The sequence below is a fragment of the Poecilia latipinna genome, unplaced genomic scaffold (assembly GCF_001443285.1).
Source record: "Poecilia latipinna isolate Pla-1442-1.1 unplaced genomic scaffold, P_latipinna-1.0 Scaffold1965, whole genome shotgun sequence".
Classification (NCBI taxonomy): domain Eukaryota; kingdom Metazoa; phylum Chordata; class Actinopteri; order Cyprinodontiformes; family Poeciliidae; genus Poecilia; species Poecilia latipinna.
In genome coordinates, this window is record NW_015114581.1 from 2,038 (window position 1) to 25,324 (window position 23,287).

At 35.1% G+C, this 23,287-nt stretch overlaps 1 long non-coding RNA gene across 1 annotated transcript; it reads right to left on the reverse strand.

Annotated features, from left to right (window-relative positions):
• Nucleotides 1-6,207: 6,207 nt before the first annotated feature.
• LOC106935442 (uncharacterized) lies at nucleotides 6,208-7,616 on the reverse strand. Its single transcript, XR_001421899.1, has 2 exons — nucleotides 6,745-7,616; nucleotides 6,208-6,381 (listed from the first exon to the last, which is right to left on the reverse strand). It is a non-coding gene; the product is annotated as an uncharacterized LOC106935442 (long non-coding RNA).
• Nucleotides 7,617-23,287: the final 15,671 nt, after the last annotated feature.

Here is a 23,287-nt window from a genome sequence, read left to right on the forward strand (position 1 = left end):
TTATGGTTTAGTTACAGAAATATTTATTCTGACGATTAATCGAATAAAGCAAATTGTTGCATTGTGCAGATTTTTCATTTAAGCACAAACCTTTTTTGACACAATATCAAAAATTCATTAAAAGATGCAAATAAGGAAATATTTCAGTTACTTTTTAAGAAAAAGAAAATAACTGTATTGCCTAAAATGCAATACAATAACGGTTGGTTATGTGTAGCAAAAATAGCATCTAACAAAACACTGTATGCTAATTTATGGATTATTTTTGTTGATTGACTAATAATTTGATAAAAACGTAATTTGTGGAGTTTTAGGCAGAACATATTTACAAACAAATGTTTTTTTTATTTTAAATGCAAAATGTTTATATTTTTGTACAGTTTTGATTTAGTATCTGCTCTTTATATGCTGTTCTTTCAACAAATGGCCTCTTTTTGTATTAGTATGCTCCAGCTACCAATTAATTGATTACTAAATTAGTTGACAATTATTTCAATAGTCGATTAATCACGATTTATTTGATTAATCGTTTCATAATAGAGGTAGAGGAATAAAAATATATATATTTTTAAATGCAATACATTGCAAAAGAGAACAATTCTGATTCTACAAATGTTAACTTGATTATCTTATGATGTGGTTTTAAGAAATGCAAAAGAAATCTTCATATTTGCAGATTTTTCTTGAGAACGTATCTGACTAAAATTGTTAAATTTGTTATAAAATAACATTAGTTGGCTTACATTTGCCAGGAAAACAGCTCTGCTCAGACTTGAAACTGCATTTTGTAACTATGTGTTAAAAAAAAATAAGAGAAATGCAAGAAAACAAAAAACTGAACAAATATAAACATGAGGATAACAGAGTGTGGTCAGTTCTCATTTGCTGGATGTGTGTGTTTATGAATTCATTTCAAAGATTTTACCATCCAACATTACTTTCAACAATTTTGAGTCATGACTCCTATTTTCCTGTCTTGATTTGTGTGTTTTCTGCCTCTGTTAAATCAATAAAAACATGACACAGAGACACCGGGCATGACTTTATTGGCAAATGCATTATTGATGCTCTCCATGGTCAGTAGTTTGTTTGTAAACACATTTCAGGTCAGAGGTTTACAATCAGTCAGCATGGGTTGAATTGGCAGAGTTAATTTAAATTGGCTGTTTTTCTGGACAAATTTTAGATTTGAATTATATAGTTTTATTTACTCCAGAACCAGTTGTGTATGTCCACCAGTGGAAAAACCCAGTTGTGACCATTTTTAAGCATTGATGACATCATCAACAAACGCAAATTGTTTTGTATTGGTTTGGTAAAACATTGGTTTTAATGTTTTTATTACAGATTTTTTTTTGCTTCTTATGAGTTGTGAAATCAACTAGAGCAGGAGTGTCCAAAAGAAATTTGTGGCCCTTGGACTGACTTCGTTTGGCCCCCAATTGCAATTCAAAAATGATACAAATTTGACCCGTATATCTAATTTTCTTACACAGGAAAACATAAAGTACAGCACAAAGATTTTTTCTTATTACTAAGTTTTAGCAAAAGGTGAAACTAAAATTATCCAAAGATTTTTACTGAAAAGCCAAATTTGCTGCACCCAAATTAGCTTTTATTCTTTTTGAAAGGAAGTGAACCAAATCCTGCTCTTACTACTGAAAATAAATTAATTCAGTCGAGTCCAAAAGAAACTGAAAACTGGATGCTTTTTTTTTCATAAAGCAAAAACAGTGAAAAAAAAAGAAAAACAAAAAGAAAAAAACCCTGACATTTTGAGAGCAATCTCAGAAATTTGCTAGAAACTCCCTCCCCAAATTTTTAGATTATCATCAGAAATTTTCAACAAAAATTACTGGAAACTTCTGTATTTCAATGTTAAATTTTATTTTGAAAATTTTCTAGAAAATTTCAGATATCACAAAACATCCAAGTGTTTGGTTAAAATTTACTCCTTATTTTCTACACCGTCATAAAAATCGCTTTCAAGTTTTGAATCTACAACAAATACTTTATTTGCTTGATTTTAGGTTTGTTATTTTTGACCCAGAACTATTTTTTGAGTCTACAATTTTGGTGCACATGGCAAAAAGTTTGAATTAGAGGCTATTGATATGAACATTGCACTTACTGTTAGTTTAAGTTTAGGTATGTCGCCAATTAGCATCACTAGGCACTTAATGAATAAAGTAAACATTTTAATCCCAATATGTAGTTTATTTAATTGATGCTACTGTTGCTTCAAAAAGACTTTGAAATGGAGTCAAAACACTATTTTGACTCCATGTGCTTTTTTTATACTTTTGCTGCTAAAGTCATGTGATCTCCTTATCTTATCAGGGAAAGAGCCAATCAGCGACAAGGAAAATGACTGGTGCTCCTTGATTGGTTGCTTTGCAACTGCGATCCAACAGTGTCAACTATCATTTCATCTTTAAAACATAATTTAGATATGCTCTATCTAGGCAAATAATTTGGAGAAAATCCGTGAATACTGAACTTTTACAATTGTAACCAGTTTATACTGGGAGAAATGTGGTTCAAATTAATCATTACAAGCCCATATATAACATTCAGACCAGTGAGTGCATGTAAAGGTCTGACTGGGAGTGTACGACATAAAGCATGAGCCCCAGGAAACAATTTCAGCTGGAGTTGTTTGGAGAAAATATCCCTGCGAATCAAACTCTGAATGCCGACGGAGAAAGAAACAGACTCAAGCAGCCAGTGATTCAGCAGTTGGCTGCTGACTAAGGACAGTGGTGATCAAGGGGTTTGGGGATATGCGTCACGCCTCCTGATTGTGCATGTTGAGGAGAAGGCGAGCCGGTAATTGGGCTCTGAAAAACATTAGCCAATTAATTATTTTCCAAGAGAGCTCAGGAAGGAGAAGGGAAAAAAACAGAGAGAGAGAGAGAGAGAGCGAAAGCTACAAATGCAAACTTGAAATAAGGAATTTTCAGAATCTGAATAAATAAAATAAAATCTGTTTGAGATGACTTTGGCACACATTTGCATGGGTATCTGATTTGATTTGCATTCCTGTGATCCATAGAATGTATTATCTCTGTGCGATTCAGCATCCCCTCTTATCTGGAACACACTCAATCAATAGAAAGCGGCTCTGAATATGGATTACGGATGGGTATCTGTGCACCGAGGCCTGCATCAACTCCAACACAGTTATACATTCAGAAATGTACCCATTGGCTTCATTGAATATCCCTCAACATCGCCCTCTTCATCAACAAAAGGGCCAATTCAGCCATTTTATTACTAATAACATCATTCTGCACTGCAACTTTTGCTCTGGGTGTCTTATTATGTTTGGGCTTTTAAACATCATTACTACGGCTGCAACTAACATTTTAGTTATTGATTAATTGATTATTATGACGATTAAATGATTAATCGGTTACAAATATTGGCACATTCGACAGGTTTTTCATTTCTTTTTTATGCAGTATTAGAAAAACAAACAAAAAAAAAAAAACATTTTGATGTGATAACATGTCCTCACTAAGGCAGCAACTGGCAGTTTAGTTATTGATTAATCAATTATTCTAATAATTAATCTATTAATTGGATACAAACTTTCATTCTGCAGATTTTTTTAATTTTCTAATGCAAATTAAAAAATACATTGAAAGGTGCCAAAAAAACAAATGATTCAATTCCTTTTTAAAAAAAGATTTTATTGCCTAAAACACAAACACATAGCATTCATTTGGTGAACAATTGATTATTGCCCATATGTGCATCTGATTAGTACTTTATTACAGTTTAAATGTGCTGAAATATCCTACATAGGACTGCAACTAATATTTTTATTATTGATTAATCCCTTATTCTGACAAGTGATCAGATGCAAAAATTGTAATATTCTGAAATTTTTTCATTTGACACCTTTGTATACATTTTTCATGCGCTCTTGTGTGGAATTTTTGGTAGAATGGATTCAAGACAAACAGTTTTTCTTATTTTAAATGATAAATTTTTATATTTTCTGCACAGTTTTGGTTTAATTACTGCTTGAGCATGATGTTCTTTCAGCAAATTTCCCTTTTTGGAGTCTGTGTACTCCAGTTAACGATTATTGTAATAATGGATTAATCACGATTAATCGTTTCAGCCATAACTAACAATACGTCACGTTGAAACAGGAATAAATGCGTTTGTCATGAAGATATAAACTGGCACCCAAACAGAGGAGCTTGAGAAGAAAAAGCACACTTTGTGCAGTGGCAGGGAGCAGCTGAATATCTCCCTTTGCCCACAGTCTGGAAGCAGAACTCACAGCTTGATAAATGAGCCAAAGGAGTCAGAAGAATCTAAAGCCAGATAGCTTCCATTCTGCAGCCGAAGACGGGGAGAAGTGTCAGCTTTTTCATCCTCTGAGTGATTTAGACTGCCATTGGAGAAAACTGATGAGCGCTTTAGAGATTTATGATGGTTTGCCTTGCACATTAAATATAGACTTTGTAACATGTGCTCAGAGCTGCTTTGAAAACCTAATCAGACGCCGAAGCCGGGCAGAGAAAGGCGCAGATAGCCCTTATAATTCTGAAATGAGACGTTATTTGGCATTATACGAGCGTCTGATGGCTACTGTGTCGGAAACCTGATTTAGACATAATGATGGACTTTTTTTAGTGGTAATGTTATCAGCAGTAAAACACTCGAGTTTGGAAAGTTTCGGTCTCATGCTAACTTCTAGATATGTCAGCAGGATTTAGAAAGGTCTGGTCAGTAACCAGTTAGTTAAATCATATATGCTGGAGCAGAGATGTGTTGAAATGTTGCAGGTTTGCAGCCAGTAGATCTCAGAGTTTGATTCTTCTGCTTTCCTGCAAATTAGCAAATCACAAGACAAGGCACAGATTTTACCCTGCTATGGTCAAAAGGATTGATTTGAGAACTATAAATAGTATTTGAGTTGAGTTGGACGTCAGGGAAAGGAGAGTCAAGCATTTCCAGAGTTAAGATCTAATTAACTCTAATTAGAGGCTCGTGTCGGACGCAAGCTCGACTTTGCACTCTGCTGCTGGCTTAGTGGTGTTAGTCTTCCAGCTCCATTTTGTCGCTTGTTGTGACCGCAGGAAGAGTTGGATGCAAATCTACTGGGATGTGTGACTGATAGGAACCTAACAGGGCGATGCTGCGTACGCATGCATCGCATTAGAAACACCTAGAAACCCGTGATCAGGTCTGAAATCTGGGTACATGGTGATGGAATCAGACCTGAACCTTCAGAATCACATAAAGACGGTTACAAAGTCGGTCTTCCATCACCTAAAATAAAACATTTCCAGGATTAGAGGACAAATCTCCCAGCAAGACCTAGATACTGATTACTTTAGTGTCTTTACAGTTTATCTCACTAAAACTTTGGAAGACCGAGCGCATCACTCCAGTTTTAAAGTCTTTACCTGTAGCTCAGAGAATAGACTGTTAAATACTTAAGTTCAGGGGTGTCAAACTCAGTTTCATTTGGGGCAAATCAAAAATCTGATTGTTCTTAAAGGGCCGGCTGTGCCAGAATGTATTGATAAAACTAAATAAACTGTTAAAATATTAACAAACACCTGTTTGTTTCAGCTGTTAAGTGTAAGTGTTTCTTAAAATTAAATAATATTGATCAGTCCAACCAGAATTATATGATCGTTTATGTGGTTTTTATGCAATCAAAATCACAGATTTTGTGGTTCTAATTTAGAAATATTTGTAAGGAATTTTTATGATAATTGCGCTAATGTATGTATGATGTTAAATGTGACTTTTTATTAATCGCCGTATTAATCAGACTATAACTTGACATCATGTAAGGCTGAGGAGGCAGACATTTAAACGTTTTTGGCAAATTTTTAGACACATCTGCAGTAAATATCAGGAAAAATTGATTTTGTAGGAATTTTGTGAATTTATGAAAAACTAGAGGGACTTAATGATATAATTTAGAGTCTAAAGGGCCGCAGAAAAAGCTACAGCGGGCCAGGTTTGGCCCCCGGACCTCGAGTTTGACATGTGCTTTAGTTTATCTATCACTGAATGGTTTTGCAACAAAATTCTTAACTACTTTTATGAATCCTACTTAATTTATTCCTAACAATTTTCCAGCAAATTGTCCAATTTAACATTTTTTTAACCAAATCTTGTGAAATAATTCCCTCTAGTTGAGCTTAAAGATGCTCAATCCAGTTTCTGTCAGGATCCAAACTGGGTTTACTGTGAAAGGTTGTGTTTTTTCTCAGATGACATCTATATTTATGCCAGCAGAAAAACAAATCCAGCAACAATCTGACCAGGTTGTTTAATTTCAGGCAGGTGAGTTGAGGTTTTGCAGGCGGTTCTGACGGCGGTGTAGACTTTTCCTCTTCATTTCTGGTGAAAGGCAGAGAAAATGGAAAGAGGGTGGTCTAGAATATTACCCCTTTCAGTCAGCGAGATTAGCACATATGAGCCGCCTGCCAAATGTATTCGCATCATACATTAAAAATGGCATTCAATATAGCTGGATAATTTAAACGCATTCAGCGACTGGAAATGAGTTGGAGCTGCACTGAATTTACATAAAATCTCTATAGTGACCTCAAATAACATCTGTATTATAATACAGACATGTTTAATTGCTCTAATGGGTTATTCTGCTTCCACATGGGGTTATGAACCAAACACAGTGGACTGTGACTCGACTGGCACTTTTTTTATTATCACTCTCTGAAATCCACTTTTTAATCTCCTCACCTTACTGCCTGCAGAAATATTGTCATCGCCATCCACGACTTCTTGGCCAGGGCCTAAAATGTAAATCAATATTTTCATTATCATGTGCAGAATACAAAACAACTCCACAAGGGTAAACGTGGTAGTGCTGACCATGACTTTTCCCGCATGGAAAGAGAAAAAGTGAGGCGAGGTTAAGGTTACCTAATGGAATTAAGGACTTGGGACATTGCGAAGCAAGAAAGGTGCCATTTTAAAGCTCATATTTCAGCGGCAGTGCCGTTCTTCATGTCTGTAAGGAAGCTTTTACAAGCTTGCTTTTCAACCCAAGTTTTTATATCAGCGCCAACACACACCCATCAGATTCCCGTATAATCAGCTACCTTTTATCACAAAGGAACTAATCCAGTAAAGTGCCACACTCGTGATTTCCTTCCAAACTCCGACGGCAGCAACAGCAGCTAGGAAAATCTCACTGTTTCGCTACAACCAAAGTGCCAATCATTTCTCAGCTGTGAACGCCACAAATTGCCAGAGTTAAGCTGAGATTTGTTATGTGTTGAGGGGTCGGAGCAGCTATACTGTTGCCATGGTTCTGCACGTCCAAGCTCACTGGAATAATGTCTCCACTCACAAAGGAGACATTTAAATGAGCTTTGCTTGCTAAATGTTAGATATTAAACCCTGTAGTTAAGTAAAGTTAAGTAACTAGAGTTACTTTAACTCTAGTTAAAGTAAACTTTTTACTTGGGTAAAAGTAAGTTCTTGCTTTTAAAAAAATATTGAAAGTGCTGAAAATATCAGTTCCTAAAACTGTCTCAATTTTGGATCAAATCAAGATTATGAATGTTCTCCAGGCCAGTTGTGCCAGAATTATTTAAATTATTGTACTGGACGTCTTTGATAAATCCCTGCAAGATTAACTGTAGCTATGCAAAATTATATTGGGCAAAGAATGATCAACAAGTCATATCACAACAAAAAGCAGGCATGCTAAATGTTAGCTTTTATGCTATCCTATTGCTCCTGCCAGTAGAAGTGGGTTTTTGAAAAAATTTGATTAAAAACATTAAGAAACTGTTAATTTCATATAGATCAGTCCCTGCAGAATTATACGATTCTTTCTGTGAATTTTTTGGCAATCAAAATCAGTTTTTGTGACACTAAATTGGAAATATTTTGAGAAATTCTGCACGATTTGCGCTTATATGATAGTAAATTAAATTTTTTGTTACTTGCCATATTGATCATATGTTTTATAAATTAAGGCTGAGGAAGGGATGTAGTTGAAGTAAAAAATACTGCCACCTGCAGGTGGGAGTTAGCATCCCTAAAACCCAATATGTTGGCTATTTTAGCAGAAAAATTTGCAATAAACTTACAATAATGCAATAGTGTAACAATCAACAATTATCAACAAGTCATATAACAACAGAAAGCAGGCACGCTAATGTTAGCGTTTATGCTAACTTTATCCACTAGATAAAGTGGTAGGAGCTAGACTTGTTTTTTGGAAATTTTTGATTCAGATACAACTTTACTAATAATTTATAAAACAATCTTGTACATAATGAGTAATCAGGATAGCATAGCAGCTTTACAGCTGAGATAATTCTGCGTTGGAGTCCCTGCAGAAACTCCAACTGGAGCAAGTGGGATGTCAATGTGATGCTCATTGATTATAATGAAAGTATCAGTACTCATTAGCAGCAGATAACTATTTTAAAATGACTTGTATTGAAGTCAGGACAAAAAAAAATCCTGATATCTGTATTTTCAATATTTTAAGGAGAATTTAACCTCAGTTCAAAATAGTTACAGCTGAAATTGATTCAAAAACTTGTCTGCAAGTTTTTAAAGATCAATATACAGTGTGTACACACTCTCAGCACAGCTGGAAGTAGGTTAACCCACAAAGTCTAGCAATATTTCTCCCAGTGATACTTTTTTTACCAAACCTCCTGGGCCTGATATGTTGTCAGCCCCGGGGCTTCAGCCTCAGTAAGCTGCTGCATTAAAGAGGAAGTTTGGTTTATAAGTGGAGTGGTGCGGTGCTGTTACAAGTAGGATGTATTTCTCCTGCAGCAGACATCGGTCTAAGTAATACCTCTCCACTTTTTACTGCGTCGTCCAGTTGTTTAATTATCAACTTTATTTTTATTCCATCAGAAGCCGCATTGTTGCCTCCTCAGTGCCTGCTTCAGGTTACAGGAGATCAAAACTGCAGGATGCATGTTGATTTCTATATTCTGCAAAGGTTCTAACAGACTGTCAGAACATTTCTTATCCACAGTTCTCTGCAGGTTATTGCACAGATCTTGTGCCAGATTTAGTTCTGGAGCCTCATGTATAAGCTGGCACACGAGTCTGAATGTAGAAAAACGAACTTTGTGTGAAATTTTTATGTGCAGCAGCCATATAAACCTTTTTAGTCGACAATAACAAGGTAAAAAGTTCTGAAACTCGACTAAATACAACGAAATCTGACTCAGTTCACATTTACAGGGTTTCTGCAAGTTTCACCAACTCAAATTTAAGACTTTTTAAAACCACTATAAAGGAAATTTAAGACCTAACTCCACAGTAAGTGCAATAAATTTGCATGTATCCATGACAGATCCAAAAAAGCCAGCAAATTAGCTAGTAAGGGTATTTTAGCAGCTAGTTAGCTCTTTGACTCATAGAATGCACTGAAAATGTCTGCAGGCGACTCAAACTTCAGTTTGAAAGAAAAGTCCCAGTATGAGTGTTTAAACTGCAAAATCAAAATTTAGGACCTGATTTTAAGATCAATTTACTGGGGTTTCTTTAATTTACGACATTTTAAGGCCTTAATTTTAGATACCTACATTTCTCATAACATACTGGCATGGCATGGTGATAGTTTTAGCAAATATGTAACAAAAAAGTTACAAACTGTCACAGGAAGTCAGCCATTTTGGATCAAAGCTGCATTTTTTCTGCTTTTAACTTAGAAACGTCAAAAATAGACAGCTCAATTTTAAGGCATTGGCGATCAAAAGTTATCAAAAGCTTTTTGCTTCACCAAAGAATCTGGGCGTGGCGATTCAAAACTTTGAAACCTCGGTTTCAATGTGAGGTGAAACTACTGGAATTAAAAATCACTTTTCATTCTTTTCACACATCTTTACCTGAATAATTATGGAGCTGATGCTTCCTGTTGCTGATTTTCTTTAGAAAACCTTACAAGAAACCCTGGTTGTCTCCAGTGAGTTAGCTATTTAATATACAGCCAAGAATCAAGATGTTTAATTTGAGTTGAATCCAATGACAAAGGTAAAGAAAATTTTTAGTATTTAAGTGTAATTTTAATTGTTTTTATGACTATGTTTCATGGTGAGTAACTGTTTTGTAATCTTTAAAAACGTTCTGGAGGTTTTTCACAGTAATCCTCCTTTTGTCCTCGACTACTTTGTCTGGAAATGAGCTGAACATTTACTAAATAACAAGCCAAAGAAGGGGAAAGTGTCAGAAGAAAAAAACTTTTCTTACAAATCCCCAAAGAACTACTGATTAAGAGCGACAGCAGTTTTTTTTTTTTTTCTGTTCTAAAAATAATGAAAAACCTCATTAGCTCTCATTATGCCAGCAGTTGAGAAGGAGCCAAAGATTAGCTACTCAAAGGTTTCTGAAAGAGAGCTTTTACCAGGTTGTTTATTGAAATTAATATTGGCTGGTTTGATGGACAAGACAAGACAAATTTACCTGTTTTTCTCCCTTTCTGGTCATTATGAGAGCAGCCAGCAGCAGCAGGCATAATGATAATTAATACAAAGTGAAAGTACAAGATGGAGTGATTACAGCACCAGATTTGATATAGAATTGTGTTTAATAAGAAGACGCATTAAAAGGATGGCTTTCAACTTGATAAAATTTTAACATTTTTAGGTGTCTGTCTCATTATGATTATTTAAGCAACCGATTAATCGATTATTCTGGTGATTAATCTCTGAACTGGTTAGTCTTAAGCCTTTTGTATGCAATAATAGAAAAACATTAAAAGATACAAATAAACAAGCAATTAAATTCCTCTTTTTAATAAGAAAATAAACATTTCATTGAGTAACCTCCAGTTAACGATTAATCAATTTCTAAATTAGTTGGTGATTATTGAAATAATAATCACAATTATTCTGATTGTTAATCTGATTAATTGCTAGCAATTAATCAGATTAACCACTTATGTATAGATTTATGTATAAATATATATAAACAACATTATTTTAGTAATTGATTAATCGATTATTCAGGCGATTAATCAATTAATTTGATTGTTAAAGAAATCAAACTTTTACCAATTTTTCATTTAACCATTTCAGACATTTTTACAATATTGGAAATGCTTTAATAGAAAAAAATGAACGATTTAAATTCATTTTTTTATTGTATAAAATATAACATCATAGCTTTATTTGTTTTTTCTTTAGTAAATCTGAACTCCCCACATAAGGAGTTTTGGCTGAAAACTATTTTCAGACCACGATATTTTCATCTTGAATGAAAAATGTAAATGTTTCTTGTACAGTTTTGGCTCTGAATATGTTATTCTTTCAGCAATTTGTCTTTCTTTAAAGTCTGTATATTCTGTTAAAAATTGCTAAATAAGTTGACGATTCAGTTAATCATGTATATTCCAATTAATCGTTTCAGGCTTTAAGTTTTTATATAAATATAAAAAATGATCCAGTATCCTGTAGGTAAAAAATCTTCTACATCTTGTGAGATTTTCCTTTTAAAATTAGATTTCTCCTCTTCCTCCCTTCGGTGCCCCCACTTTTCAGGGAGGAACAAAAATGCCTGAAATCGCTTGTGGTGATGAACAGAAAGTTTCCATTAAGTTTTATTAAACTATGATATTCAGCTGTGTAAGACTTTAATTAATTTTATTCTCTGGTTATAAAGTAATTTGATTGTATGGGTAAAGGGGGAGATCAGGGATTCGTATCGGCCTTTCCATCCAAGGTTGAAATGATTTTACCAAAAGCACTGGGAGATTAAAGATAATTTTGTTAATAATAGTTCAGTAAAACAGTCACATGTGAATCTGATATAATTGAAAAAAAAATCTGCTGCAGCATCAGCACAGTTCCCTTGTCAGAGTGAATTAACTTCTGGCTGAATAGCAAAAGGAAATCTTTTAGCAGTCCACTTATTCAATAAATGTTGGGAGTCAGTTTGTCTCATCAATAGTTAAAAGTTCAACAAAAAAAAATCAGTGTAGAATAGTTTATGTATTAACAGAGTTTACATTAACCTTCAGCTTTGTTTAAGGAGTGTTCAAAATTTATATTATTTTGACTTCATTGTGTAGCCCTCTAGACGTTTATATGAGATTGCTAGCTTAGTATGCTAACATTAATGTCAAACTTATGTTGAAAAATGGCTTCTCTACTATTAATTCAGTTCAATTCAATCCAAAAATACTTTATTAATCACAGAAGGAAATTAAATGCATCTCAAGATTGCAATCTATGACTCTAGATGGCTGTGGCTACCGCTAACAAGCTAGCTAGCTAAATTATTGTTTGTTTTCTGGACAATATTCGTCTTCGCCACTGGCCACTCCTGTTGCCAACCCGTATGATGCTACCTTTACTGTGCGCTAAAAAGTTTCATGCTACTTGTATTTAAAACATATTTGATTTTTTTTGTACATTTATGCCGCTGTTACAATTGTGAGGTTTTTGAAATGGCTCGTTTTCCATACACCAAAAAACGCCTAGGATTTTTTTTAATGCTAGGGTCGTTTTTAGAAGCTGTAAAAACCAAAATGGAAGCACAAAATTCACATTTTTTCTTCACTTCAACAAAAATTAGAATTTTCATCTAAAACCTTGGCTGGGTTTTTGACATATATAATGGATGGACGTTCTGAAGATATAAGGTTATCATGAAAATCTCTCTAATTACTAAAAGAGAGCATCCACATTGGCTCCAGAATCAGATTTGTACCATCTTTGAACTGAAGTCAGGGCAAAATTATTCCAAAGGCCACAAATGGCCCCTGAGCCACACTTTAGACTCCCCTGCTATGAAGGATGGGTGGACACCCTGTTATAGCATGATACAAAACTAAAGAAAGTTGATTTTACATAATGTGACCCATTTAAAATAAAAAAAGTAAAGTTTTTGCATTATAATTTCAGATTTCTATCATCAGTAACAGTAACATTTTTGCGTTTTGCTCCTTTTATTACAATTAGAATGTGACACGGTTTTTCTTTAAAACTGGTGGATTTTCGGTTTATTCTGATGAGAACAAACAGAAAACAACCGTATATGCACAAAAGTATAAATAAAACTAAAGTTAAATATTCCCATCATGGAATAGATTTTAAAAATACAGACTTAATAAATCTTAAATAAACTCGATGTGTTTAGATTAATAAAAATAAAAACGCCCACCTCCCTCACAGCACAACATGACAAAAGTAGCGCAAACAATTTTACTACAGTACCACAGAAGAAGAAAACATGATCTTAAAGTCTCATGGTTGGAACAATGATGGAGTTTCCAAAGTAAAATCCAAATAACCAAAACCAAAAGACATTTTGTGTAATTATAACAAAAAAAGGAATATATGTTTGTATTAATTAGTGTTTTTGCCATTAATATACTTTATAAAAACATTAAGAAGTGTATTTTTGGTTTGCAAACCCCACGCCTGCACAATCACACACATTTAAATAAAAGTGAAACCATTGAAGAGAAAAAGAAGTGACAGTACTTTTCTATTTTTTGAGCATTAGGCGCATCCAAAAAGCCTACTTTGACTAGACTAATGTTCACCTTCTGAATCCAGAGCTCCTATTGTGACTTCAGGAGAAGCTTGTCATCTACTAGAAATAATATTTGCTTGTGGGCATTTCAGAGAGTCTCTGCAGGGGAAGAGGGCAGCACTCGTGTGATAGGCAGCGCGGCGCTTTGGACGGCAAGAGGCACAGTGGAAAAATTGCTTCTGTTCCCTTCATCTTTATTATGGTTATTGAATTTGGTTCAAAAGGAGCTGACATCAAAGCGTTGCTCAGAGATTCATAATTCAAGAGGTTCAGTGTATTTTATTGTGAGCCCTGCAAAAGGAATGTCAGAAACAGTCAGTCTGGATGATATATATGTGCTGAGCTCAAACTACCTCCCAAAAAAAAACGGTGGAAAACATTTTCTCCGCTGATTACTAAAGCACCTAGCTTGAAGGTAAGCAACAAAGCAGGAGCTAATCTATTCCCATGTCTGGTTAACCTGCAGATTATGAGACCAAATGGACACTTGAAGGTGGAATATAGCAGGTAATTTGATCCGTTGAAAACCTATTAGGTCTTTACTGTACCGCATTAGATGTGCAATAGTTGGGTGCTTGACTTTGATCTTCAAAGCTGACCTCCGTTCTGTGTCTGATTGATGGATGGAGTCCACCATCGATGGCTGCATATCCATCAAGCGAAGGAACCCCGTGATGAATGAATATGTCCTTTATCAACCGTGCATCACCTCATGAAGTATTGTCCTTTCTCACCCAACGTATTTATCCTTCAGCCAGAGATTGATTAACTATGGAGGTGATTCAGGCAGCAATTATGACCTCATCGCTAATCAATCTGCCCCTCGCCATGGGAGAGGCCTGCTTACAGTTCGGCACACAGACCAGCAGGTTTAGCGCCAAACTGGGATTTTTTATACTTACTGCATTTTTCTGTTTGCAAAAATTTTCAGGGAACAGGAAAAGCAATCATTCCAAAACAGATTGAGGTTAGATGGCTAAGAAAGATTAAATTATAAAAGTAAAGTCTTAGAATTATAAGGATAAAGTCAAAATAATGCAAGAATACAGTCGAATCAGAGAAAAGTTGAAATAGTACGGTAATAAACTTGTAATAACATGAGAATAAAGTCATAATATTATGAGAATAAAGACTAAAAAAAATGCAAGAATGAAGTCATATTTTAAGAATAAACTCGTAATATTCCCACAATAAAGTTGCACAACAGTTAAAATAAAATGGGAATAAAGTTGTAATAACATGAGAATAAGGTCATAATATTCTCATAAAAGGGAATACAGGCTAAATAATATGAGAATAAAGTGATATTCTGAGAAAAAAGTCGTAATAATTTGCAAATAGTCTTAAAATTATCAGAACAAAGTTGCAATATTACCAAAATAGTCATATGAGAAACAATTCAAAATAATTCACAAATAAAGTTATAATAAGCACAGAATAAACACTTTATTCTGTGCTTATTATAACTTTATTTGTACAAGAAAAAAGCTGAAAAAATACGGCAATAAAGTCATAAAACATGAGAATGAAGCCATAATATTTTGAGAATTGTCATAATTTTACCAGAATACCGTCAAAACAATATGAAAGAAGTCATAGTATTATGAGAATCAAACATCAAAATTACCAGAAGAAAGTCGTAGTAAACCAGCTTAAAACAAAAAGTTTGTTTTAAGTAAATAATCCTAAATATTGATTAAAAATATTACTTATACCTGAAATTAATTTTCACATATAACTCAGGAAAAACATCTTGTAGTAGATTAATTTATATGCAAGTCGAAACCAGTATTTTTTCATCAGTATTATTTAATATTTACTTGCTATTGTCGCCTATATTTCTTGCTGAAAAGTTAAATTGTATTAAGATATTCACAGTGGAAACTGTACTGGGTAAGATTTTATTTTTTGCAGTGTTGCCATAATTGCTCCTGATTTGAACCGACTATCAGACCATCAGGTGTGAAAACGCTGAAAAAAACCAAATCTGCGGCTCAGAAACTATATTTTAGAAACCTTGTTTTTCTTATTCACCAGGTTAAGAGTCCCACTCTGCTTGCTAAATAAAAACAAGACAGAAAAATGAAGAAAAAAAACCTCCAAGTGAAACAAATTACACTGAACGTCACTGCAGGTGTCACGAGAAGCATGCATCTGCAGAGATGTTGTTTTTTTTTACGTTTTGTGCCGTTTTTCTTTACCATGTGGCGTCATGAAACGGTAAACATGGCGATAATTTCTGGGAGTTGTTCTGAAATCTCCACTGATCTTCAGTGAAGTTCAAGCTGCATCCGCCTCTTTTTGTTAACAACACATGCTTCGCACTGATGCAACAAATCCTCCAGTCAATTGCCGACAATTTCACAGAAATTTTCTCAACACAAATACAGCAACAATAACACCGTTTGGCCACGGGAATTGAAAGATAATTGTCTGAGCCTGTGGCGTTGCTGTTTCCTAAGCTTCACGCTCTATTTCTGGTGCAGCCTCTCTGCTTTGCACGTGTTTATTTACGGCTCATAAATGAAGTTTCTATTTATGTATACCTTAAAAATCACACGTTCTTCCCCGTCCTTGCAAAAATGGAAATGTGCACTGTTGTTATCTGCGAGAAAAGAAACGAAAACAACGTGTGCGTTAGCTATAAAGAGCATGCCGGCTTCTTCAAAAGGGCAGTTTGAAAAGAGAGGGCACGCCGATGCTTGAACATGATGTTGAATAAATACATTAATTACGGGGGAATTATGTGCGCGGCGCATGGGCTGGCTTGCCTTCAAGTGCCAGGGGTTCCTCATAAATATACATTTAAAAGACATGTGGCAACATCAAGAAGTAACCTCTTAACAATGAACTTCTGTATCACCGTCTACATGATGAGCACCTACCCCACACTGCGGAGAACTCAACAGTTTTTTTTGTTTAATATTAATAAATGTAAATGAATGCTTTGTTTATTTGAGTTGAGAACTCTCAGAAGTCAGAAAATAGACTGTTCGGCTTTAACTCTCCAGACGGAGACAGAAATATCAGATATCAGGGACAGCGAAACTTTTGGGATTTTGAAAAATCCCTTTTTCCTGCCGTCTGCGTCATGTTGTTGGAGCAGCGATGCTGTAAAGTAAATGTGTTTATTGGGGATTACGGCTCATTTACAGGTGCAACTCGATAAATGCAGGTGTTTTTAGTAATTCAAGTTGAAAAGCAAATACAGATCCATTACACTGCAAAAACAATCTTCTCAAGTAGATTTTAATGCAAATATTTTAGCACAATTAAATTTACATAAATCTAACTTACAAGTAACTTTTGAGCAAACAAAAAGGAGCTTGTTTTAAGCCACTAATTCCTTTGTATTTATGAAAAATGTATCAGTGAAATAATCTCAGTGGAATAAGTTTTTTTTATCAGGATTAAGGGATTATTCACTAACACCTAAAACGTTACGTGTAAGTTAGTTTGTTGTTAATGCAAGTATGCCAAAGTATTTGCTCTAAAAACTAGACCAAAAATATTTCCAATAATTTTGAGTTTTTGTAGTGAATAGACATATTTCAAGCATTTATTTCTGTTCATTTTTATTGTCAACCTCTGAAGGACACACTGAGCACAACTTCCTGTTTCGCAAACTGTAAATAAAAATGGAATAGCGTGAGATTTTGGCGTTGTAGGATTTCTCTTTTGTCTTTGGTAAGAAACCACAAGCCATTTTTCCTTTGTTTTGGTTGTAATTACCCAGAATGCCCTGCGCTGTAGTCCACTTCCTGCTATTGGAGCAGGCTCCGGTCTGCTTGGCGTTCACACATGCATTCGAAATGGACCAAAATTCACTACAACCGAACAGAAGAACATTATTGCTTTGTGCTTTTTTTGTTTATTTCTGTCTACATTTATGTATAAATTATAATAAATAACTCTGTTTTCTATGCATTTAATCTCAGCCATGATAACATCAATAAGACTTTAAAATACTCCAAATCAAATGACCATACTGGAAAGAAACAAGACAACAATTAGCTGTGGCTTTAGGCTCAGACTGTGAATCATAACGGTGTGAAGGTTCGCTGTCTGTTGACAGTCGGCGTTTGCACATGGTGGCTTTGAAAAGTGTGACCCTTCGTCCAGGTGTTTCCTCCAGCCCCATCTGTTCCTCCTGCGCCCGACAGTCTCATCGTGTCGTCGTTTCTCAGTGTGGTTGTCGGTGGAAAGAAAGAGCACAAATACAAAAGCTTGCCCAGATGAAACCCAAGCAGTTATCTTTAACTCCCTAGCTGCTGTAAGAATTAATTCACACCGGCACAGTTTAGTCCGGTTTAGTCAAAATGATTAAAATAAATCTGGTGCGACTATAAACCTCTGTACAGGTTGAAGTGAACTCAGTTTAAATGAATATGTAAAGGCCAAGAAGACCAGAGTCCACTCCAAAACCGGGAAGAGGACTACAGTGCAGGGCATTCTGGGTAAATACAACCAAAACAAACGACTTAGCCTAGCGCTAGCAGGAGAAATTATTATTTTTTTACCAAAAACAAAAGAGAAATTCTACAACTGCTAAACTTTGATGCCACTCAATTTTTATGAACATTTTGCGAAACAGGAAGTTGTGTTCAGTGTCTACTTCAGAGGATTTTGTGTCGTTTTCTTTAATGGTTCTTGGTGCAGTGCCCCCACAGGTGAGGAAGGGAACAGGTATTTCAAAAATTTGGTTTGTTTGTGTGAAAGCAAACCACAGCAGCTGAAAATCTAACAAATGTTGCAAATTTTGGTCCCAAATCAAACTGAGTCTACCGGACTATTAGGTGGAAAACCAGCCTTAAAAAAATTATAAACAGTTTTGCTGATTAAATTGAACTTCACAGTTAGGTTTGAATTCTTAAACATGTTAAAAGGGAATGTCTTATGCAAAATTCTAATTTAAAATATGTATGTATTTCCTGTTGTGGTCACTCTGGCTTCATGATTTGGGTCTCAACTGCTTCTAAAAACAGCTCAAAACAAGCTGGTGTCTGAAAAGTGAGTTGTTTCCAAAACCTCCAGGTTGTTGAGCTCCAGCATATTTGGTAAGTTGGTTTCACTGCTGGATTTACTGTGCAATGGATGCTGGAAAAGATATCACCCAGAAACTACTTGCTGCATTCTTGTTGGTTGTGCAAGAGGCTCCACTTTTGCTTTTCAACGATGTACGGTTGTATAAATGCGCGTCAGTTTGCAGCCATTTTTACAAGCGAATACAAACGTTGAGTCCTGGGAATGTGGCCAGCAGCAACTTATCTGGATTTAAAGTGACAAGACGCCCCAAAACAGCTCATTCTGACTACAATCTCATTATTTAATCAGGATTTTATACGAAACAATTTAATATCCTAACCTATTTAAGGAATAATAACAGGTAACCTTTAAATGTGTGTTCTACTTGTTTGAAATGAAAGAAAATGAGAAGATGTGTGTGTCGTATTGGTTACCAGCCTCACTGTCAAGGTCAGAATTGAACAGTTGTGACATTGCTAATTGAGAATGGACTCGGCAGTTCAGTTTGCACTAATTTACAAACCGATCTGCCAATACGAGCCGCGGCACACGAGGCGGCTCGTGTCATTGGCTCACTGCAGCGCATTATTTTTGCCTTCCCCCCTCAAAGATCCAGGGTACAGATGACTTTTGTCAGCCATCAGATGCTGCGTGGCAGATGTCACAGCGTTTATTGTCACGGTGATTTATTGGTTGAGAATGACCACAGCCACGGGGAGGAACACATCAAAACGGGGCCAGGCGCTGGTGAAGGGGAGCGACTGAATGCCAAGTCCTCCTAACAACTTTCATCCCATTCCTCTCAGGACTGCACATTTTGCTTCTGGTTATTGTTTGGCCATCTGTTGTCTTCTGAGCCTCTCAACTACACCGCTAAGCAAACACGCACTCTGTGCCAAATGATATCACCTTCCTTTTGCCCCGATAATTCAACTCCACCGTCTCTTTAGTAGGTTTTTATTTTTGTTTTTTATCTTGTTAGCTGCATAGACAACGTTTTTATTGTTTTGTTTTTGTTTTTTGTTTTTTTGTTTAAAGATTGAATGAGCAGGATATGGATTGATTAAGCTGCACAGATTGAAGCGATCAGAAAACTCCACAAATATCCGCAAATGACTGGTTGGACGTGGCTTTGAAGCTTCATCTGAAATAAATTAAATGTTTTCCTCTATGAAAATATGAGAAACTTTCATTTTACACTATGGAAAACATTCAACATGGTAGTTATGTTGTGGATTGTGTTGAGTGATAAACAGTTAAAAGAAGCACAAAAATACAATTTAAAGAAAAAAAAAATTATTGTGTGCATTTATTGTATTATGTATCGTGATAAATTTCTTATGATGTATCGTTGTCACTATAAATTCCAATGATTTCTTGAAATTTAATTGTTTAAATTATTTTCTTCACTTTTTGTTCATTGAGAATATCAATAAATACAAAACTGGTGCCTTAAAAAAGCAAATTACCAATAGATGTTTCTCCTGAGCCCTCACAGCTTTAAAGTTACCAACAAAGAAGGAATAATTAGTTTTATCATCACTTTTATCATTATCACAATAGCACCAGAAAATATTGTAATAAATCTTTAAGTTCATATCACCCATCATCAATTTGAGTAAAATTTACAACAATTTTAAAGCAAATTAGGAGGAGAAAAGCTAAAAGTTAAAAAAAAGGCTTATATTGGCTATATAAGTATGAAACATGTCTGCCATTTTCATTTAACAAATATACAAATTTGAATGATTTTTATGAGTTTTTAATGGGTTTTTTTATATCAAGTATTGCCCTATTTCATATCAGTGTTGGGGAAAAAGACACAACAAAATATTTTTATTCATATATCTTGATTGGTCTGACTGATATCTAAGCATCTGGTATTAAATTAACACTAATAAAAAATAACTACCTAAAAGTAAACTACCCATACATTTTGATGGCACTTTCTAACTTCCTGTTATTGTCAGCTGTGCTAACGTGCTAAAGCTAGCATGTACAGGAGATCGTTTAATCTTGTTTTTGTTTTATTATTTGGATTTTCAAAAGGACAATAGTTTATTAGATCGGATTCTTTACAACATTTAAAAACGTAGTAACTGTATTTGTTACTTACTGAAGTAACATCAGGACAGAAATTAACATAATCCTACAACATACGTGCATTTTCGGTTAATCTTAAGATTCTTTAATTTGTTTCTCGCCTCGCCCCGCCCTACTTCTCTGAGCTTTTATGATTTCACTGCCCGTTTGCTCAGGTCAGATCCTTCTAGATGTGTTGAGGACGTGGCGGAAACTCAGAGTGTTTTCTGTGGCAGCTCCAAGGCTTTGAAATTCACTGCCAGTGCACATCAGACAGGCCTCCGTTCTGTCTGTGTATTTTTAAATCTGCTCTGGAAACTCGTCTTTTTTCATGTGCTTTTGACCCAGCATGAGAAGCCTTGTTTTATACATGAAACACTTTGGTTTTGATTCTTACATATATTATCACTTAGCGGCTCCTGGAAGCCATCTTGTATAAAACAATGTCACTTTAATCAGTTTCTATCTCTATATTTATTATTGTGGCGCCAACAAGCAAAAGAAGGAAGGAAGTGATGTGTTTTGTTTTTCCAAATATGGACATTGCAAAACCAACGCCGTTGACTTTGTAGCTAAACATGCTAACGCTAGCTGGTTGAACTGGTTGAACCTTCAGAGTCACATAAAGACAGTTACAAAGTCAGTCTTCTACCAAGTAAAGACGATTTCTAGGATTAAAGTAATATAGTTGCACTTTGATTACTACAGTAAAAGGATTAACAATTGCTGTGGCATGCTTATGATGTTTTTATGTTTTCAGGATTTGAACTGTTTTGTTGCTGAAATTTTCTGTGCAAATAAACTTGTTTAATTTGAAATTCAGTTTCAAATGTATATTTCCATTGTTTTTATATCAGTATAAAAGTATAATTCATATTATCTGCTGTTTCTGTTGAGTTGTTTATATTTTATTCCTTATTACTTCCATTTAAACTACTGGAAAATTCACCAGCTTTGGCACTGAAGGAGACGAGAATTGAGACGGTTTGAGGCAAAATTAAACAAATTTACACGGAAATGTCAAAATTCGCACAATAACAAAAAGAGACGTTAGCACGTTAGCAAAAACATAGCAAAGCGCAATTTAAAGGAATTTAATATTTGTACAACTTTGAATAAATATTAAAGATCCAAATGTGATTTTATTTATACATAAATTAAAGCTTGTCCTTTTAAATATATTGATTTTATTATCTCATTCAGTTACATTTTATTGTTGTTTTGCGCTCATTTCTGTTTTATATCGTCATAACAATGCAAGAAAATATTCTCAAAAATCAATAAACTTTAAATTATAATTAACATTTAACACTGGAACTGGAGAACATTTTAAATATCGAAAACAACAAATAAAATGAATTATGACGTAAAATTATAAACAAAATAGTCCTTCCAAATACAGTCACTTTAGAAAAAAACCCACCAAACTGAAGACTTTTATTGGCCAGTTTTTGGTAGAAAAACGATAAATCAGAAATAGTTGATCATGTGATTTAACGTTTACAATCGAAAAATAGCCAAGAAAACCTTTTAGACAACGAAGAATTGCCTTTACTTTGACCCAAAGACATTACCTTGGGTTGTACAAAAAACCCAATCATCTTTTGTCTTCTCTATCCGAGACTTGAAATCCTTTTTCCAAAACCAAAAACAATTAAATGACTCTGAACAAACCTCGTTTGCCTCATTGTTGTCAAACCAAGTTAACCTTCACCTTCCCTCAAGCCACACAACAGATTCCAGCTTCTCATTCAGCAAATTTTATTAACGCTGAAATTTTGTTTCACAAATTGTACAAATGCCTTTGCTTTCTATTTAGAGCATGTCGTCTAAGCGAATTATGATAGCAAAACATTCCACTGAAGCTTCACCTTCAAGGCTGACCTTACGAAGGCGATTCTCCGCTGATGCTCGGCGGAGATAAAAGCCGGGCGTCCTTCTCACCCCGCCCTCCTCGCAGGCCCGCGCCAAGGACACGCGCATCATCACTTCGCTGGTCTATCTGCCCAGGTGATGCATGGCTCCCATAGAAGTCAGTCTCAGGCAGTTTTTATAACAAACTGTGAGCGGCAGCAGCCGACTCATCACCGTCAGGCCTGCAGAATCCTTGGTCTGCGCCCTTTGATGCGTTTTGTTTTATGCCGTGAGCGCACCATAAATTCCTATTTCTTAATCTGTTATTCAGATTCAATGTCGACGGAGCAGGAGGAGGAGTCTGGAAGAGGAAAAGGCAGTTTTTATATTTCAGAGGGGAAAAAAAGGTGTTTTCTGTCTGGAGTTTTTAAATGGGAATGCACTGCAAAAACACAAAGTGTTGTGTTTTTGTCTTTTATTTGAAATAAGACAAAACCTACTTACAAGCAACTTTTCAGCAAGACAAATGAGCTTATTATTTTAGTAAAAACAAATACTAGTTCAACTGGCAAATTATTTCACTTATAAGATGGGGAAAAAAAGTATATTTCTGTTATGAGTTTTTAAATGGGATTGCACTGCAAAAACACAAAATCTCACCATGTGTTTTTTCACCTATTTCACATGTTCCAAACACGAGGCCCGGGGGCCACATCCGGCCCGCCGTAGCTTTTTCTGTGGCCCTCTAGACTCCAGACTTATACATAAATAAAACCTTCAACATAACAGTTGAGTGGTTTAA